Source organism: Nannospalax galili, unplaced genomic scaffold, assembly GCF_000622305.1.
Source record: "Nannospalax galili isolate Female #2095 unplaced genomic scaffold, S.galili_v1.0 scaffold206, whole genome shotgun sequence".
Taxonomy (NCBI): domain Eukaryota; kingdom Metazoa; phylum Chordata; class Mammalia; order Rodentia; family Spalacidae; genus Nannospalax; species Nannospalax galili.
The window spans coordinates 2,343,126-2,359,496 of NW_008358101.1; the positions used below are offsets into that span (position 1 = coordinate 2,343,126).

General features: G+C 35.8%; 1 non-coding gene across 1 annotated transcript; it reads right to left on the minus strand.

Moving 5' to 3' along the window:
* Positions 1–5,830: 5,830 nt before the first annotated feature.
* Positions 5,831–5,937, minus strand: LOC115068138. The gene has a single exon (XR_003847516.1). It is a non-coding gene; the product is annotated as a U6 spliceosomal RNA (small nuclear RNA).
* Positions 5,938–16,371: the final 10,434 nt, after the last annotated feature.

Sequence of the window (16,371 nt, forward strand, 5' to 3'; positions counted from 1 at the left end):
ATGTGAACTACACAGAGGCAGGAGTACTAAGAACATCATCCACTGTGGACCAAGACTTTAATGACCCTCAAGATAAAGAAAAATTTCTAGAGCTGGAGAGATGGATCAATGGTTAAGAGTTCCATTACCACCAGGTGTGTTGGCATCTGACTTTAAATTTCAGCCCTCAGGAGGGAGAAGCAAGCAATTTCTATGAGATCGAAGTCAGTCTGGTCTATGTAGTAAGTTCCAGGAAAGCTGGAGCTTACAGGGAGACCCTGTCTCAAAAAAGACCACCCCTCAAAAAATGCTCATTTCCTAACACCAACATCTGGCGACTCCACCTCCAGGGCTTCTGACACTCTCTTCTGGCATCCATGGGCACTGCACACAAGTCCACATAGACATAGACAGACAAGAATGTACACATAAATAAAAGAAAAGAAAAAGAAAATAAGCTGCTTGTACAATGAGTATCATTTAGTTGTGAAGAAAAATGAAGGGACATTTGTGAGAAAGTGGATGGAACTGGAAACCATTGTATTTGGTGAAATAGATGAGTCAGAAAGGCAAATACCACTTATTTCCTCTCACATGAATAATATAGATTTAAACTTACACATATAGATATGTGTATGTATATACATATAGGTATATGAGGACACATATGTGTAAGCTATGTAACTACAAAAAAGATCATGAGAGCAGAGGAAGAACTATGGAGCTATGGGAAATAAAGAAGATAAGGGAATACATGTGTCATGAACTCAGAAGGAATGACAGTTTAGGAAGAGCAGGAGGACCAGCAAGAGGAGGACATGGAGCTTGGAAGAGGGAGAGAAAGTAAAACAAAGTATAATGACATAAATATATTGCAAAGCAGTATTGGAATGCAGCACTTTGTATACTGTCTTAATACTTTATAAATATATACATATACAGTTAAATATTTTTATGGGTTACCATTTACTGAGGACCGAGTAGATTTTCAGCACAGAGGATTTTTAATGCTGAAGCAAAAATGCATGAACAAAGCGAAGTGTGTTTTCCCTGACAAAGAAAGCTACACAGAACAGCAGGAATTAGTTACATGATGATCCACTACTATGGGAATCAGATAGTGAAGTAAAAGATATTTTGCTTGCAAGTTTATTCCTCATTCAAATTTACCACCAAGGAATTATTTAAATTACTGTAATAGATTATGATACAGAGGCCTCAAGACTATTGTTAACCTTAGTCAGTCAGTCATAAGGGAAGGAACCAGGATTCAAACTGCATAGATTTTCTTTCATGCAACCTGGCCTGGCAGTTGCTTACAGTAGAAATGCTTTTGTTCATTCTTTTAAAGCTAGATGTTTGGTCTTCTAGGTACTTTTAGATGAGCCACAGAGGGAACTTTTCAATATAGCAAGTATCCAGAAGAAGAGAGGTCATGCTCATTTATCTCTGTGGGAACCCTTGCAGACTTTGTTACACTGTAGTAGTTCAATAAATGTTTCAGAATGAAAAATATAAATTGCTGAATTCTTTTAAAGTACTTTGTAGAGGTTGGGGATACAGCTCAATGGTAGAGTGCTTGACTATCATATACAATGTCCAGAGTTGTATCACCAGCCATAGGAAAAAAGTACCCTTTAATAATTAATTCTACACCAATATTTTCAAAGGTGTGAACATTGTCTAGTACCTTTTGTTCATTTTCCAAAGACATTTTATTTCATTACAGAGATAACTATAAAAAAGAAACGAGCTCAGTGGCTCAAAACAGTAGAAATTTACTGTTTCATTAACTCTAGAAACTAGAATTGTAAAATCCATCGGGGTCACACTTTCACTGAGAAAATATAAGAACTGTCTTTTTCTCTGCTCCATCCGTTGGTTTTCAGCTTTGCATGATTTGAGACCACATCACTCCTATTTCTATTCCTCAGTCATGTGACTTTGTCTTCTGTGTGAATCTACAAAATCATCATCTGCCTCACCATTATGGAACTTAAATGGATAATCTAAGATAACTCTCTTCTCTCAAAAATGTCATTCATGCTTTTCATCACTCCAATTAATGCTCAGAGACTCTTGGGATTATAGTATACAAATAAGTTTTGGTAGGCTCTTTTTAAATTATTTATTTGTTATTTCTTTTATATGTGTACGAGTGTTTTGCCTGCATGTATGTAAGTGTACCACATATGTGTAATGCCTGCAGAGAACAGAAGAGGATGTCAGACCCTTGGAACTGGAGTTACAGATGGTTGTACATTGCCATGTGGATGCTAGGAACTGAACCTTGCCCTCTGCAAGAGCAGCCAATGCTTGTAGCCACCAAATCATCTCTCCAGCCCCCAGGGGGCTCTCTTTAAGTTCATTATTGGTACACATGTTTAGAATTAAAATATGAAAAAAACCCTGTTATGTATTTTAATGATAAATAGGAAAATATTTCAATGAAGTGTGCTAATAACAAGAATACTGAAGTTCTTATAATAGTTTTAGTCCTTTCACATTCATATTGCCAAAGAAATTTGTACTTACATTCTTTTCCTGAAACTATAAAAATCTCAATTAGGCAGTACAGGAATTGATTTCCAGATTTCATGAGGGAACAGTGGAATTCACAATTCCTTGAGAAGAGTTTTGAGCTCAGTTAGAGATCTTAGAACTTTTCCAGAAAATGAGTTTCATAACCAGATTCTTTGGTGAGCTGAAGATTCTTAAAAAACAAAACTGAAAATACCTTCTAAGAAATGAGGGGGGAAGAACAATGAATCTTTCTCTTCTTTTTTTTCAAGGGGAGAGAGAGAGAGAGAGAGAGAGAGAGAGAGAGAGAGAGAGAGAATGGGGGGTGAAATTCACATCAAAGAAAATGACATAGTCCCTGGAACAAACACAAACCACCAGCTAAACCTCAAATGTTATGACTGCATAGCTGGCTAAAACCCCTCTTGGATGCATGCCATAAACAAGTTGATAACAAAATATCTGTGTTTAGGCAATATAGCACATATTTTACTAAACAACAGTTTGATACTTATAAATGGTTTGTTTTCTGCAAATGTTTAAAATAACACAAAATATTTTATATCAGTTTTCATTTGCTACAATGTGGGAATACTCACAATACATTTAATTAATGAGTATAGTCCAACAATGTTTCTTAATCTATTAATCACTCCTGAGAATAAATTCACCAAGTTATACTTTACTTAGTATCAGTAGCATCTATCCAAATGCATTGAAAACAAGGTACAATGAAAAATTTCCGCTTGTATTTTTTTTTCTGTCCTGTTCTGACCCAATTTTTCTTGCCACCCAATTCGTCTTGGCTCCATATCTCTTTGGTCTAGCAAATTCCATATAGCTGCATTTTGACACAGATGTATAGAAGTATCTATCATTCTTCTCTTAGAAGAGGTTTACACAGCAGATGGTAAAAATGCTCCAGCATATATTTGAAATTGAAATAAAAAAAAATCTGCCAGGATGCTAACATTTTTTGGCATTTTGTCAAATTATATCAATGACACATTAGAAAAAATGAATATATGAAAAATGCAGTTTTACTTTTAATTCTCAAGTCTTTTAGTAAAATATCATGCCATTATTGAATCTTCTGAAAATAGATGTGTACTTAAATCTTTTCTTCTCAATGTTTCGAAAGCATCTTTCTCTATTGCCTCCATCCTTCTCTCCTCCCATTCTTCTTTCCTTGTCTCCTTTCCTTCCATCCCTCCACTCTTCTTTCTCCTTCCCTCCTTCCTTGACAACCTCAAACACTTAATTTCCTTTACCCCCAATAGATTAAATTAATTTCTTGCAGGTTCATTTAAACACTGTAAAAAGAACTAAATGGAAACTTTGAGAGCAGTTTGATTGACTTCAATTGCTAAAACATTTTCTCAGTGTGTATTTACAAGTGGATACAATGATTTTAAAATGGAGATAAATGAAGAAACCCTCAGCAGGGATGATTGTGCTTTTGGCTGTACCTAAATAAAATAAGCAAAAGAATAGAAAAAGAAACAAAGTTTTAAGAACTCATTTCATTTATTTAGGTATCTTTTGTTACCTGTTCTACTGTTCTGCTGATCCTTTGTTCCTGAAAATCAATTTAGGAGGATGTGACACAAAAACCTTCCTCATGTTAGGCTTTCAACCAGACTTCCCACTGGGCAAGGGTTACTGAGGTAGAAGTCACTGAACACAGGGAAGTCAACCCATACTGACCAAAGGAGCTAGAAAGGAAGCTTCTGTGATTGGGGATGGCGTGTGTGTTAAACAAAGCCCTTTACCTCATGTGCTGCTTCAGCTTAGGGTGTTCAGTATCTTCTCACTGTGTTAAATGGTACCCATGGTTCAGTGACACAAATTTACAAAGCCCAGTGCCTTAGAATTGCTTCCTTTTCCTTTTCTTCTTCATTACCCAAATGTTCATAATATGCTGCGAAAAGGAAGAATTGACTAATTGCATGAGAAAAACTGCACTCCAGGTAAACAGAAAAAAAAAAAAAACAGTAATTGAGTTTATGACATAGATTTTAACTGATCATTAATGCACCTTAATCCAATCCTTTGAAAATGTCCAATAAAGTATTTCTGTGTTCTTGTGTGAGTTTTTCCTGTAGTCTGAATAAACATTTTTGCATCAGTTCTGTAATTGCTTCTTATTTTTTTTTGTGTGTGTGTGTTGGGATGTCCACAATGCTGGTGTATCATTTCCAAGTGTCTCTGTGATGGTGTTTATGGGGAAGATTGGAATTTTTTCAGTAGCTTGAGAAAAGATCTTCATTAAAGTAAGCAGATATCACCTAGTTAGTTGAGTGCCCTAAAGAACAAAATCAAAAAGGCAGTGGAGGCGCAAACTCTTTTTTTCTTTAATTAGGACTTTCCTCTCAGTTTACACTCATAAGTCAGAGTTGTTGGTCCTCAGTCAGCTTCTGCAAAGTTTTGGAACATCGTGACATTGTTTCCAGCCTCTAGTTCTTAAGTCTCAGCACTCTGAATTGCACTTTCACTGTCCTGGTTCTCAGTTTACATATTCATTGTAGGATGTCTTTCCATAGTCAAGTGGACCAATCACATGATACATCTCACATGTCTCTATAAATCCCATTACTTCTATGTAGCGATGAGCCTGGTTTCAGCCTCCAGCAAATGCTAAGTTCTTTACTCTTCTTGAGCCTGGGGATTAATTTCATCTTGTGCTGGAAATCAGAGTCCCTGGATTTTAGCCATTACTCTCTGGGGTATAGCAGCACACACACACACACCACCATGTCAAGCACCATTGTGCACTTGTGGTCTGTTATTACTGTCCCTACAGTCAAAATTGACTGTGTCTCATGGGGGCCAGGGTGTGTCTTCTTATACCTTGGTCTTAATATTGCTGCCACCTTGTGAAGAACATATTTCACCCATCCATTCACTCAAAGAGGATGGGAGATATGTAGAGGTCGCATGTCACAGTAGTGGCAGTGAAATCTCAACAACTGCCACAAACAAAAGCAGAGAGATGCAAAGAGAAGATTGTAGTGACGACAGCAGGCAGATGGGAGCTCAGAACACTGAGGAACAAAGGGATATTGTTGACAATGTAGAGTGCACCTTTAATTTCCTAGATGTTTTGAAACAGAACTTCTTAAACATTCGAATGGCACATAGCTTTTATCCTAGTGCACAGGAGGCAGAAGCAGACAGATGTCTATGAGATCCAACCTTGTCTACATGGTAATTTCCAGGCCAGCTAGAGCAACAGGGAGACATTGGCTAAGTTTTTTCTTTAATTTTACACACACACATATTATATATATATTTTTTATTTATATATAAAATGTGTGTGTGTATGTGTGTGTGTGTTGTTTTGTACTTCATGAATTTCTGTGTCACCCTCTCACAGGAGCCATGCTAATCTTCTCTGTATCATTCCATTTTTAGTATGTTTGCTGCTAAAATGAGCACAGGATTCTTTATTGTTCTTATTGGTTTGATTTAATCTTATCATATTTCATTTCTTAAATTTCATGAGGGTCCAGAAGGCTTCAGGATGCTAGGGGGTATATGCTTAGGAACAAACCTTGGTCATAATTAATGGAAAAAAGTAAAATTTGCATTTAATTGAGCATAAAAGCATACAGAGTGCTGTGCATGTAACTCAGAGCTGGTCCTCTTCTAGGGACATTGAATAATAGCCCTTGAGTCCTGTGGTTAGTTGTTAGGAATGCAGTTCAGAACTTCTTCATTCATTCAATTCTAGTTCCACTTCCAACCTATTCACTATTCACTTTCTTTACTCACTCTATAGTCATCCACTCTCACAGTTTGTAGTTAATTTAGTTACCTAATCATTTTGACTTACTTCATTCATTGAGTATTTAATGATTTCTATGAAAAAACAAACCTAGATTACAATAAGTGCTGATGGAGAAGCAGATACTTGCTCTCATGAGGGAATAGTTAGTACCCATTAGATGCTGGTTCTAGATACCATATAAAGTGTAACTCTATCCTCTTCCATGATGCTTCCTATGCCTTGTCTGTATCTAGCTTTAACCATACATTCAGTGTCTTTATTCTCTTCCTGATTAAGTCCAATAATGCAGAGTTGTCTAATAAAAAAAAAGATTTAGATATGGTTGCTCTAACACTCCTGATTTTCTTCAGTGACTTCTCAAGCATACACCATTGAGTTAATAAATTCAAAACTTGTGTCTTCCTTTTCTTTACCAGAATAAATGAATAAAATGATACACGGATAAATGATTTGACTGTTTGAAACAACAGATACTTGGTAATTATCTCAAGTATAATTGTAATGAAACAATCTTTGGTTATTTCAGAAAATTTAAGAGTGCAGGATTGGAGGAAGAAATGTGTAAAGACAAAGATAGACCACAAATAATTGTTTAAAGTATGTGATTTTAACCTACAAACACATAGATGCCATCAAATATTTGCTAAGCTAGAATCTTCAGTATATGAAATTAGTGATAGCTGGGCATGGTGGCAGAAACCTACGATCCCAGCACTTGGGAGGCAGAACTAGGAGGATCAAGAGTTCGATGTCTTCCTTAGTTATACAGAAAGCTTGAAGCCAACCTGAGTTACATGAGTCTTTGTGTCAACTCAACCTCCAGAAAAAGAGAAAAAGAGTTTGGTTGAGTTAGGTGTTTATCCTCTGCATCTGAATGTTGACATTGATGCTATTGCTATCTGTAGTTTACAGACAAAAATAGAGAATGGGATAATATTTATTCAGAACTCGTAGGTACCTGAGCCCATCTTTAAATATGGAAATCCTGATTCTAAAGGCTGAAGGATCAAGGCTCTTAACTTCTACATTATATATAATTTGCATTATTGTGAATAGAATTTATACAGTATTTACCCACTTTTAAATAGTAAATGTCATAGCAAAAAGATATAAAAACATTTTAGGTACCTTGGAAAATTATTCAATTTCTTGTATGTATTTTATTTTTAAATATTGTATGTTGCTTTTTTAATTGTATCAATGTTGTTTTAAGAAACATTAAAGGACATGGATTCCTCCCTGCTTCTTGAATTAGTTTTTGTAAATAGGTAGTAATGTCTCAGTAGGCATTCATGAGTGTAAACGCAATGATTTTATCAGAAAATTATGCAATTAATGTAAAGAAAAGCATTAAATTGTATGTAATTTAGAATTATTTGATGTGTCAAAATTCTTACTGTTACTGGACCCTTTGAAGACAATCATTTTTCTTCTTATTATTCAATGCTAGGAATACAGTAACTTTGTTATCATTTAAAATATTAAATATTTCACTTATATTTTCTTGAAGCTCAAATACACAGGCATATTGAGAGAAAAGGGGGCAAGTTAAAAATAGTAGTGATCTGATCATGAAACAAGAAAGAGGAACATCTCGCAGAATGGCCCAGCTGGATTTAAATACTAAGACAGCCGTGTGGTAAAAAGTGTATGATCTGGGGCAATCACCAAGAAAAGGATAAAAATTGAAATGATGGCAAAATAATAGAAAAAAAAGGAAAGCTGAGTGGAGAAGGAAATGGAGTTTGTCAGGAAAGGCATGAAAAGCATTAAAAAGAAGGCTGATTCCAGTGTCTTGAGCCAGAAGAATGGGCTGGTAATGGTGTCTAGGAATATCCTCAGGAGAGTGAATTCTCAAAATAAAGTGGCAGGCTTACATGCATATTGAATGTAATCCTCTTTTCTACTTATGCTCTTCTTTCACTTTTTTTTTTAACCTTATGCTGCTGTCCCTAAACACATCTGCCTCAGGGGATATGTTAAGAATTAAACTCACAGAAATAATATTTTGTGAATTAAACTGTTATGAATGAAACTCATGGAAATAATTCTCAGAGAAAGGATTTGGCCAGAGTACACGAATTATACCTGCATGTACATTTTACAAATTAGAATATGTACACATGACCCATGCTCAGATTCTACTATAGCTAATATTTAAACATAATGGGCATTTATGATGTGGCCAAAATGCTTCAGACACAGCTCCTGTTAGTTCATGCTTTAGTACAGCATAATAAATAACTACATAATAGTAAAAGTTGATGGCTTTACCCACATATAATGAATTTAATACATGCCACTAAAGCTTTCTATAAAAATGGGGGGCTGCATTCCTTTTCTCAGATTTGTGAAGAGGGCCTCATTTCTGATTGCTGTCTTTCTGTTTCATTACTTTTGCTACTACCCTAGAACTATAAAATTTCTTTCCCCACTTGAATGACAAGTTTACAAGTTAATAATCGCAATAACTAGACTAGAATTTTGAAGATGTAGGTATCTGAAAATGTTTTCTTGACATTAAAATCTACATTGAAAACTTGTCTATCATTTGAGATGCTGTAATCCTTAGCCAATGAGAGAGCAGATGTTCCCAGGTTGGCAGAGTCCCATTGTGCACCACATTGTACTGTTCCACTTACTTGACACTGCTCCTCAGTAGTCACCACATTCCCTACATTTCATTTTAATGGCTCCTCACAAGATCCATGACCAGTGGTGTCCTCTTACTTTTCCCCCATGTCTGGTCTTCATTGGAAACTTTCATTTTATATTTTATTGTTCTATTTTGACAAATGGTGCAAGAATTTCCCTATTGTAGTATTAATTTATGCAAATTAAGTAGAGGTTATAAACTTATGTCTGCAAAAGACCTTAGCTAAGTTTCCATGATTTAGATTTTTAATGATAGTGTGCTACTAGCATTGTACTTTTGCTTTTTCTAAACGTTTGTTTTTTATGATATTTTAGTCTTTTATGATTTCTTCATTTATTGACATACTTGAGACATGATTTACATAAAATATGGTATATTATTTACCAGTGTATCTCCTGTATTATGTTTCAATAGATTAAGCAATATAAAATGCCCATAGTCTTACATCTCACATAATTTCCATATTTGTGACTTCATTGTATGAAATCCTAATAGAATTCATATTCTAATTCAATTTTTTGTTATTTGAGAGTCATACAATATATTTTGATAATATTCTTCTCTGAACGCCTCCCAAGTGTGATTCTCCACTTCCCTACACATTGAATATTCTGTTTTTTTTTTCTTAAAAAAAAAAAAAAACAGTGGAATCCATTTTTTTGCTGTCCATATTCTATGGCCATCCATTGGAATGTGGTTGACTTATCACTCTTAATAAAAAACATGACTCCTCTTTTCCCTGTTTTAAAGTTGTTGGCTAGTGCAGTCTCATCCACCTCTGCACATTGCATCCTATTACCATGTTCTTGTTACCCTCCAGAGCTTGACATGACAACCCTGAAGACACCATATACTTGAGTCATACAGCATGGAGAAATCAAGGGAGTACACACTTGGAAGCTTTATCCCTACTGGTTAGCGTTCATAGTGCTGGAAGATACTATGTACACTACTGGAGGAGGAAAGTATTCATGTCTTACCTAGCTGTGAACCCTGAAAGCTACAATAATGACCTACTTGAAGATGATCTATCAGCCTACACATTTCCGGTATATGATATATTATTACTAGCTATAATTATCATGGCAAATCCAAAAGTTACTTATCTTATAAAGTATGCCCCACTCAGAACCAATGTTTCTGTTTCCCTTCTTCTTAACCCTACCAAAAATGCTTCACTTTCAATTTCTCTATGTCAGCATTTCTCATTTGCACAAATGAATGACATCGTATAGTCTTTATCTCTTTGTATTTGGTTTATTTCACTTTGTTGTATGTCCTTTAGGTTTATCTATGTTTCAAATAAAATGATTTTCTTGAGACTTGGAGTTAAGTCATGCTTTTGAGCTTCTCTTTTGGTTAATTCTAGTTATAATTTATGAGAGTCTTCCATGTTGCTGCTCACGAAGGAATGTGCCAGTTCATATTCCTACCAATAGTGTACAAGGGTTTTCCCGCATGTCCATTTGCATTCTTCTCCTCTGTTTGTGTATAACCATTGTCTTAGTTCACTTTAATTGTCAACTTAATGCAGCCTACGGTCACCTGGAAAAAAGGTCTCAATTGAGTAATTGTCAAAGACGTCTATTTTCTTTTCTTCTTCTTTTTGTTTTTTCCTGAGACAGAATTTCCCTAGAGCTGCAGCTAGCCTGGAACTCACTAGTTAGAGCTCTTGTCCTTTTTCCACAGAGATCCACTTGCCTCTGCCTCCTGGGTCGTGGGATTAAATGCTTCACTTTCTCATTTTATTTTTTAATTGGTATATATTTCCTTGTTATTATGTTGTACAGGTTCATTTGTGTTTTGGATATGAGCCCCTTATCAGATATATAAATTTGTGTCATATGCTGAAGACTTTAATTCATTTTTAGTATATTTTTGCCTGTGTTGTAAAATTTAAGGATCCAAATTAGTTCTTTCATATATATGTAAAGCAGTTTTCCAAACATCATTTATTGAAGAGATGGTTAATTTTCTAGTGCATATTCTTAGCATCACTGACAAAGATTATACATCTCATTGGGGTGCAACAGAGTGAGGAAAAAGCAATGTAAAGAGAATTAGCAGAGTCCTATTGTCAAGTCAAGAGGACATTAGAATGGAAGTAAGACAAACTCTTCCCCCATCCACTTAAGACTGATGTGGGCATATTGCTCTTTCTGAAGGCTGATGCAGGAATACTGCTCCTTGTGAAGACTGATCCAGGCATTCTGCTAATCTCTACCTCAAGCAATAGTTTACTCCTATGCAAGTACAACCTAGATGGATTAGGTCAGGGTCCTAACTTCACAGTTTTCCACACTGCTATATTATGACTTTACTGTTTGATGTTAAAATAAGAGACTGACTGCTCCTCATACTACTGTACCTGTGTTTATGGCTATGAGTGTATAATTCATGCACTTAACAAAGACTCTAAGCTGAGGTGATAACTGAAAGTGGACGCAACTTCTACGCCATGTCTCTCAGTGTTGGGTCATACACTTCCTTAAAGCAGACTCCATCTGTTCACTAAGGTGTGTATTCTCAGGGCTTTATCCTTAAGGGGAATCATTCTTTTCAAATTTGCTTTAAAAAATTCTAAGTGCTGTTAGGGTGTGTACATACATCTACATACAATCCATGCACATACACACATACATATACACATGCATATTTCATTTAACTGATGAACAGAAAGACAAGCATGCATTATTTCTCTGCTCTGCTCTGCCTGACGTCCACTTCATTGCTTGATTATCTTTTAAACAGCAAGTAGGTATATGGGGTTGGGAAGATGGCTTGGCAGCTAAAAGTACTTGCTCTGAAAACATGAAAAGACAGTAAGTAGGTGATGAAAACTCCATCTTGAAGGTCACATACATTAATAAATCCTTTGATGGCCCTGTGAGCAATTCTGTTACATACTAAAAGCATGATCAAATTCCTTGAATAGTGGTTCAGCTTGAGACTATACATTAGGGGTTCTTATGTTGGAGGTTTGGTCATGAAAACAGAAAATTGAATAAATGGTGTGAACATTTAAGAGGAGGGCCTAGTGAAAGGTCCTGAGGTCTCCACAGGATCTGTAATATTAAAACTTCTTTAGCTATCTCTAACAGAGCAGTTGATTATTAATGAACTCAACCCCTGGATTGCTCCCCAGCTTTTGATACATTTTAGATGTGATTTCTTCTCCCAACTTCCTGCCCTCTCTCCATTTGCCATGGGGCTCTCTCCAGTGCTCACAATATGTTCTTTGGTTTTTCACTTTCCAGCAATTGAGATTAAAAAAAGAAATCAATTGTGTTATTCAGCTGACTTGTCTCAAATCACTTATATATAGAACAAGAATGTGGACATGTACATTCACACAAGTATATATAGATAGTATATATATATATATGTAGTGTATTAGACATGCAAACTAAATGAAGTTACTTTTACATATATTAGTTAATTGTCTAATCTAATTGATTCCACAACATTTTGACACTGCCTATTAAACTTTGGAAAATATGATGATGGGTTTATGAGATTGTGTCTTTATTGTATCTTTACTTTTCCATAGCACTTTACAATGTGCTTCCTGATTAACCTGCAAATCAAACAATACTTACCTGGCTCTGAAAGTGAAGACAGAGATGAAGTGAGATGCAAATTAAGTTGGATACAGATCATTTGCTGTACATTACGAATCTGAATTGTACTTGCAGTGTTCCTACAAACCATACTCAAGTACTTGGTCAAACTGAACATTAATTTCCTAATTTATAACTATGGCCCATTAGTTTACTCACCTTAGGCACAACTTTTTCTCTCACATTGGATCCACATTCAGCATCAATCCAGGAGGTGAAGCCTTATCTGATCTTGTAAATTATATGAACATAAAAGAGCATATTTCATGTTTATTCTCCTCGCTCATACACATGCCTCCAGTCTTGAAATAATTTGGTTAGAGTTTGTGCTAAGCATAGAATGAGTAAAAATATATTTCTCCAGAGAGTATCTGATGGTTGCTACCTACAGAAGGATTTGCAAGTTTTCACTTGAAATTTATTTCACTTCATTGACTAAAGCTGTACATAATACATACTTGCTGGGTTATATTTCTGTTTCAGAATCAGTCATGATGTGTTTGAAGTTGTAGTTAGCCTGATTTCACCTTGAGTCCAATGTTAAATCCACAGCCCATACTCACACAGACACAGACACAGATCAGACACAGACATAGACACAGAAACACACACACACACACACACACACACACACACTCATTCAACATACACAGTCATTTCAAATCCAACTGAGTGTCAAATTTAAAAGAAAAAATGGTTTTCAGGAATTGTTACTATTTAAGCATTGTAAAATAATAAATTTCCTACTTCTTTATGGAAGTGCAGCAATGGTATTTAAATGATAGTGGGCTTTTTATTTATTTATTTATTTTTAGATTTCCCTTGGTTGGCTAAGTTTTAGTTTTTTTATTGTATTTTTTAAAATTGTTTATTTAATAACCACATAGTTAGAAAAAGCATTTCATTACAGCATTAACACATTCAATAAAAATTTTCAGAGCAAAGATGCATCTTTTTCAGAATTGGCTGTAAATTTTTATGTTCGCAGTTGAATTGATACAGTTACACAATATTGTACTCAGTATAAACCCTGTAAGACATAAAATTTAATGAGGTTTTAACCTTTAAAAAATTTCCATTTCATTTTAAAATATACTGTTTCATAAAGAAAAACTCATTTTTAATGCTACTAATGGTAGATGTTTGCACATGTGTCTCTAATCTCTATGTATCTGGTTATTAATAGTCACAGTTGGTTACTTTCTGAGATCCTTGGCACCTGAGCATAGATATAAAGTAATCAGTTAGATTTAAATAGCAATATTTTTCACCTCTACTGATTAACGTGAAGCAACTTTTTATGCTTCTTCCTCAAATATAACTCATTTTTAAAAATTTGTTGGTTTTTTAATGTGTATTTCATACAGAAGATCCCAAACAATCTTATTCATCTATATACCCACTTCCCAAATGGAACCCTCCCATAGCACAGGCCCCCATTGGAGCCCATATATTCTTTCATCCCTCTTACTGTCCACAGTGTTGTCAGCACCCCAGCTGTTCTCCAGTGCTTGTCCATCTGCTTAATCTAGTCAGCCTATCTAGAGTTCCTTGTTTTAGGAAGTTCTGCTGTTCCTCATCTAGCAGCAGTCAGTTGTCAATATTCGTTCAGATCAGATTGGGGTCTGCTGTTCATTTCCCCAGTTCTATGCTGGGTTACCATCTTGGAGTCTCTTGGACTATCCTGGCCAACAACTCAAAGGAAGGTATCTCCTGTCTGGCATTGTTTCTTATTATGTAGCCGTTAGCTAATCACATGGACTCTTAAAGAATTATATTGATCCCTTTAATCTTTGGTTAAACTTTCCTTTTGGGTGTTTAAGACCATTCTGTTGGCCCAGATAAACAAATTTATTTTTACTCTTAAGGTCATTTGAGGATCTATTCCTCAGGGGTCACATGGGCATGGGAGGAGTCCCTGGCTCGTTTACCAGTTCCATTTATATAGACATAAAGATCCTGCCCTACTGACTGTGGCAGGCTTCAGTGGGAAGCATCGAGGAAATGTTTCCTCTGTGTTGACCCTCCTCTTTGTAGACTAGACACTTGTTCAAGTCCGTTTGGTGGAGTCTCCATGGCCTTCTTGATCAAGAGGACAGGTGACTCACCACAGTTACAGGACATTTTGAGAGATGCTCATAGTCCCCTGGAACTTATTCGATCTAGTAGGGCAAAGAGCAAAAACTCTCTGTTATATGCCTCTGACCAAATTAGGATAGGCCTCAAAGTATGGCTGTTAAACATCCAAGAAGGTTAGTTCCACCAGTCTGGTACTTTTAATTACCATGGGCTACCTAGATAAAGCTTGGGCAAAGACCAAAGTTCTCAGATTGACCTTGCTTAGAAATATATCCCTTGAGCTTGTTCTATGCATAATTTGTCAGTAGGTTGTTTGATTAATATGGTTCCCTCTTTTTTTTTTAATTAGCTGGCATTAATTATTTCTCGCATTGTCTAACCCTTCCACCATGGTTTCCCCATTTAAAGTGCTCCCATTTTTCGCATTTCTCCCTTAATAATACTCTTCTCTTTGGTCCCACCTCTCTTAAGCTCCTTTCCCTTTATCCCCTAGGTTCCTTGTATAACCCTTCCTCCCCTCTCCCCTTAACAAAACCCCATTTTTATCTATATCTCCCTTATTAATGCCTGTTTCCTATTGTTCTTCTCTTTCAGATTCTTTCTTTTCCCATACCTCCCTGGTTTCTTCTCATAATCCTGGTTCCTGTAGTTTAAGGATATCCACATATGAGGGAGAACATATGTTTTCATTTTTGTTTCGTTTTATTTTGGTTTTTTCCTGATTCTGTGTTACTTCATTTAGTATAACAATTTCTAGTTCCATCAATATACCTGCAAATTTCGATCTCATCATTCTTTACTGCTGAGTAAAACTCCATTATATAAATGAACCACATTTCCATTATTCACTCCTCAGCTGACGCACACTTAGGTTGTGTCCATCTCTTAGCTACTGTGAAAAGAGCAGTAACAAACATGGATGTACAAGTGTCTCTGAAATGGGATGAGGTCTTTGGGTATATTCCAAAGAGTGGTAGGTTGGTTTTTAGTTTTTAAGAGTTCTGCACAGCTGGTCGTGGTGGCGCACGCCTTTAATCCCAGCACTTGGGAGGCAGAGGCAGATCTCTGTGAGTTCGAGGTCAGCCTGGTCTACATAGTGAGTTTCAGGCCAGCTGTGGCTACTGGGAGACCTTGTCACAAAAAGACCAAAAAAAAAAAAAAAAAAAAAAAAAAACAAAATAAAACATATAAATTTCTTTATCCTGCTTTTATGGTGGAATGGTCTTCTTTCTCCATCAATTATGACAGATAGTTTTGCTAAGTATAGTATTCTGGGCTGGTAGCTGTGGTCCTTCAGAACTTGAAATATATTGGTCAGTCCATGTATTTCTGGCTTTTGAATTTTCTGTTGCAAAGTCGGCTGTTATCCTGATGGGTCTTCCTCTCTACATGACTTGGTGCTTCCCTCTTGCAGTTTTCAATACATGTTACTTTTCCTGTGTGTTTAGCATTTTTTCACTATACTTCGGCATGGGAGTTTCTTTTTTGTTCCCGTCTATTTGGTGCTTTATAAGCCTCTTGTGGTTGAATAGGTCTCTCTTGCCCTAGATTTGGTAGAATTTCTGCTATGATTGTATTGAAAATATTTTTTATGCCTTTGGCATGAAATTCTCCTTCTTCTATGCCTATAACCAATAGATTTACTCTTTTCATGATGTTCTAAAGACCTTCCATGATTCACTTGTACATTTATTTAAATTGATTTTTTTGATTTGATTGATTGTTCC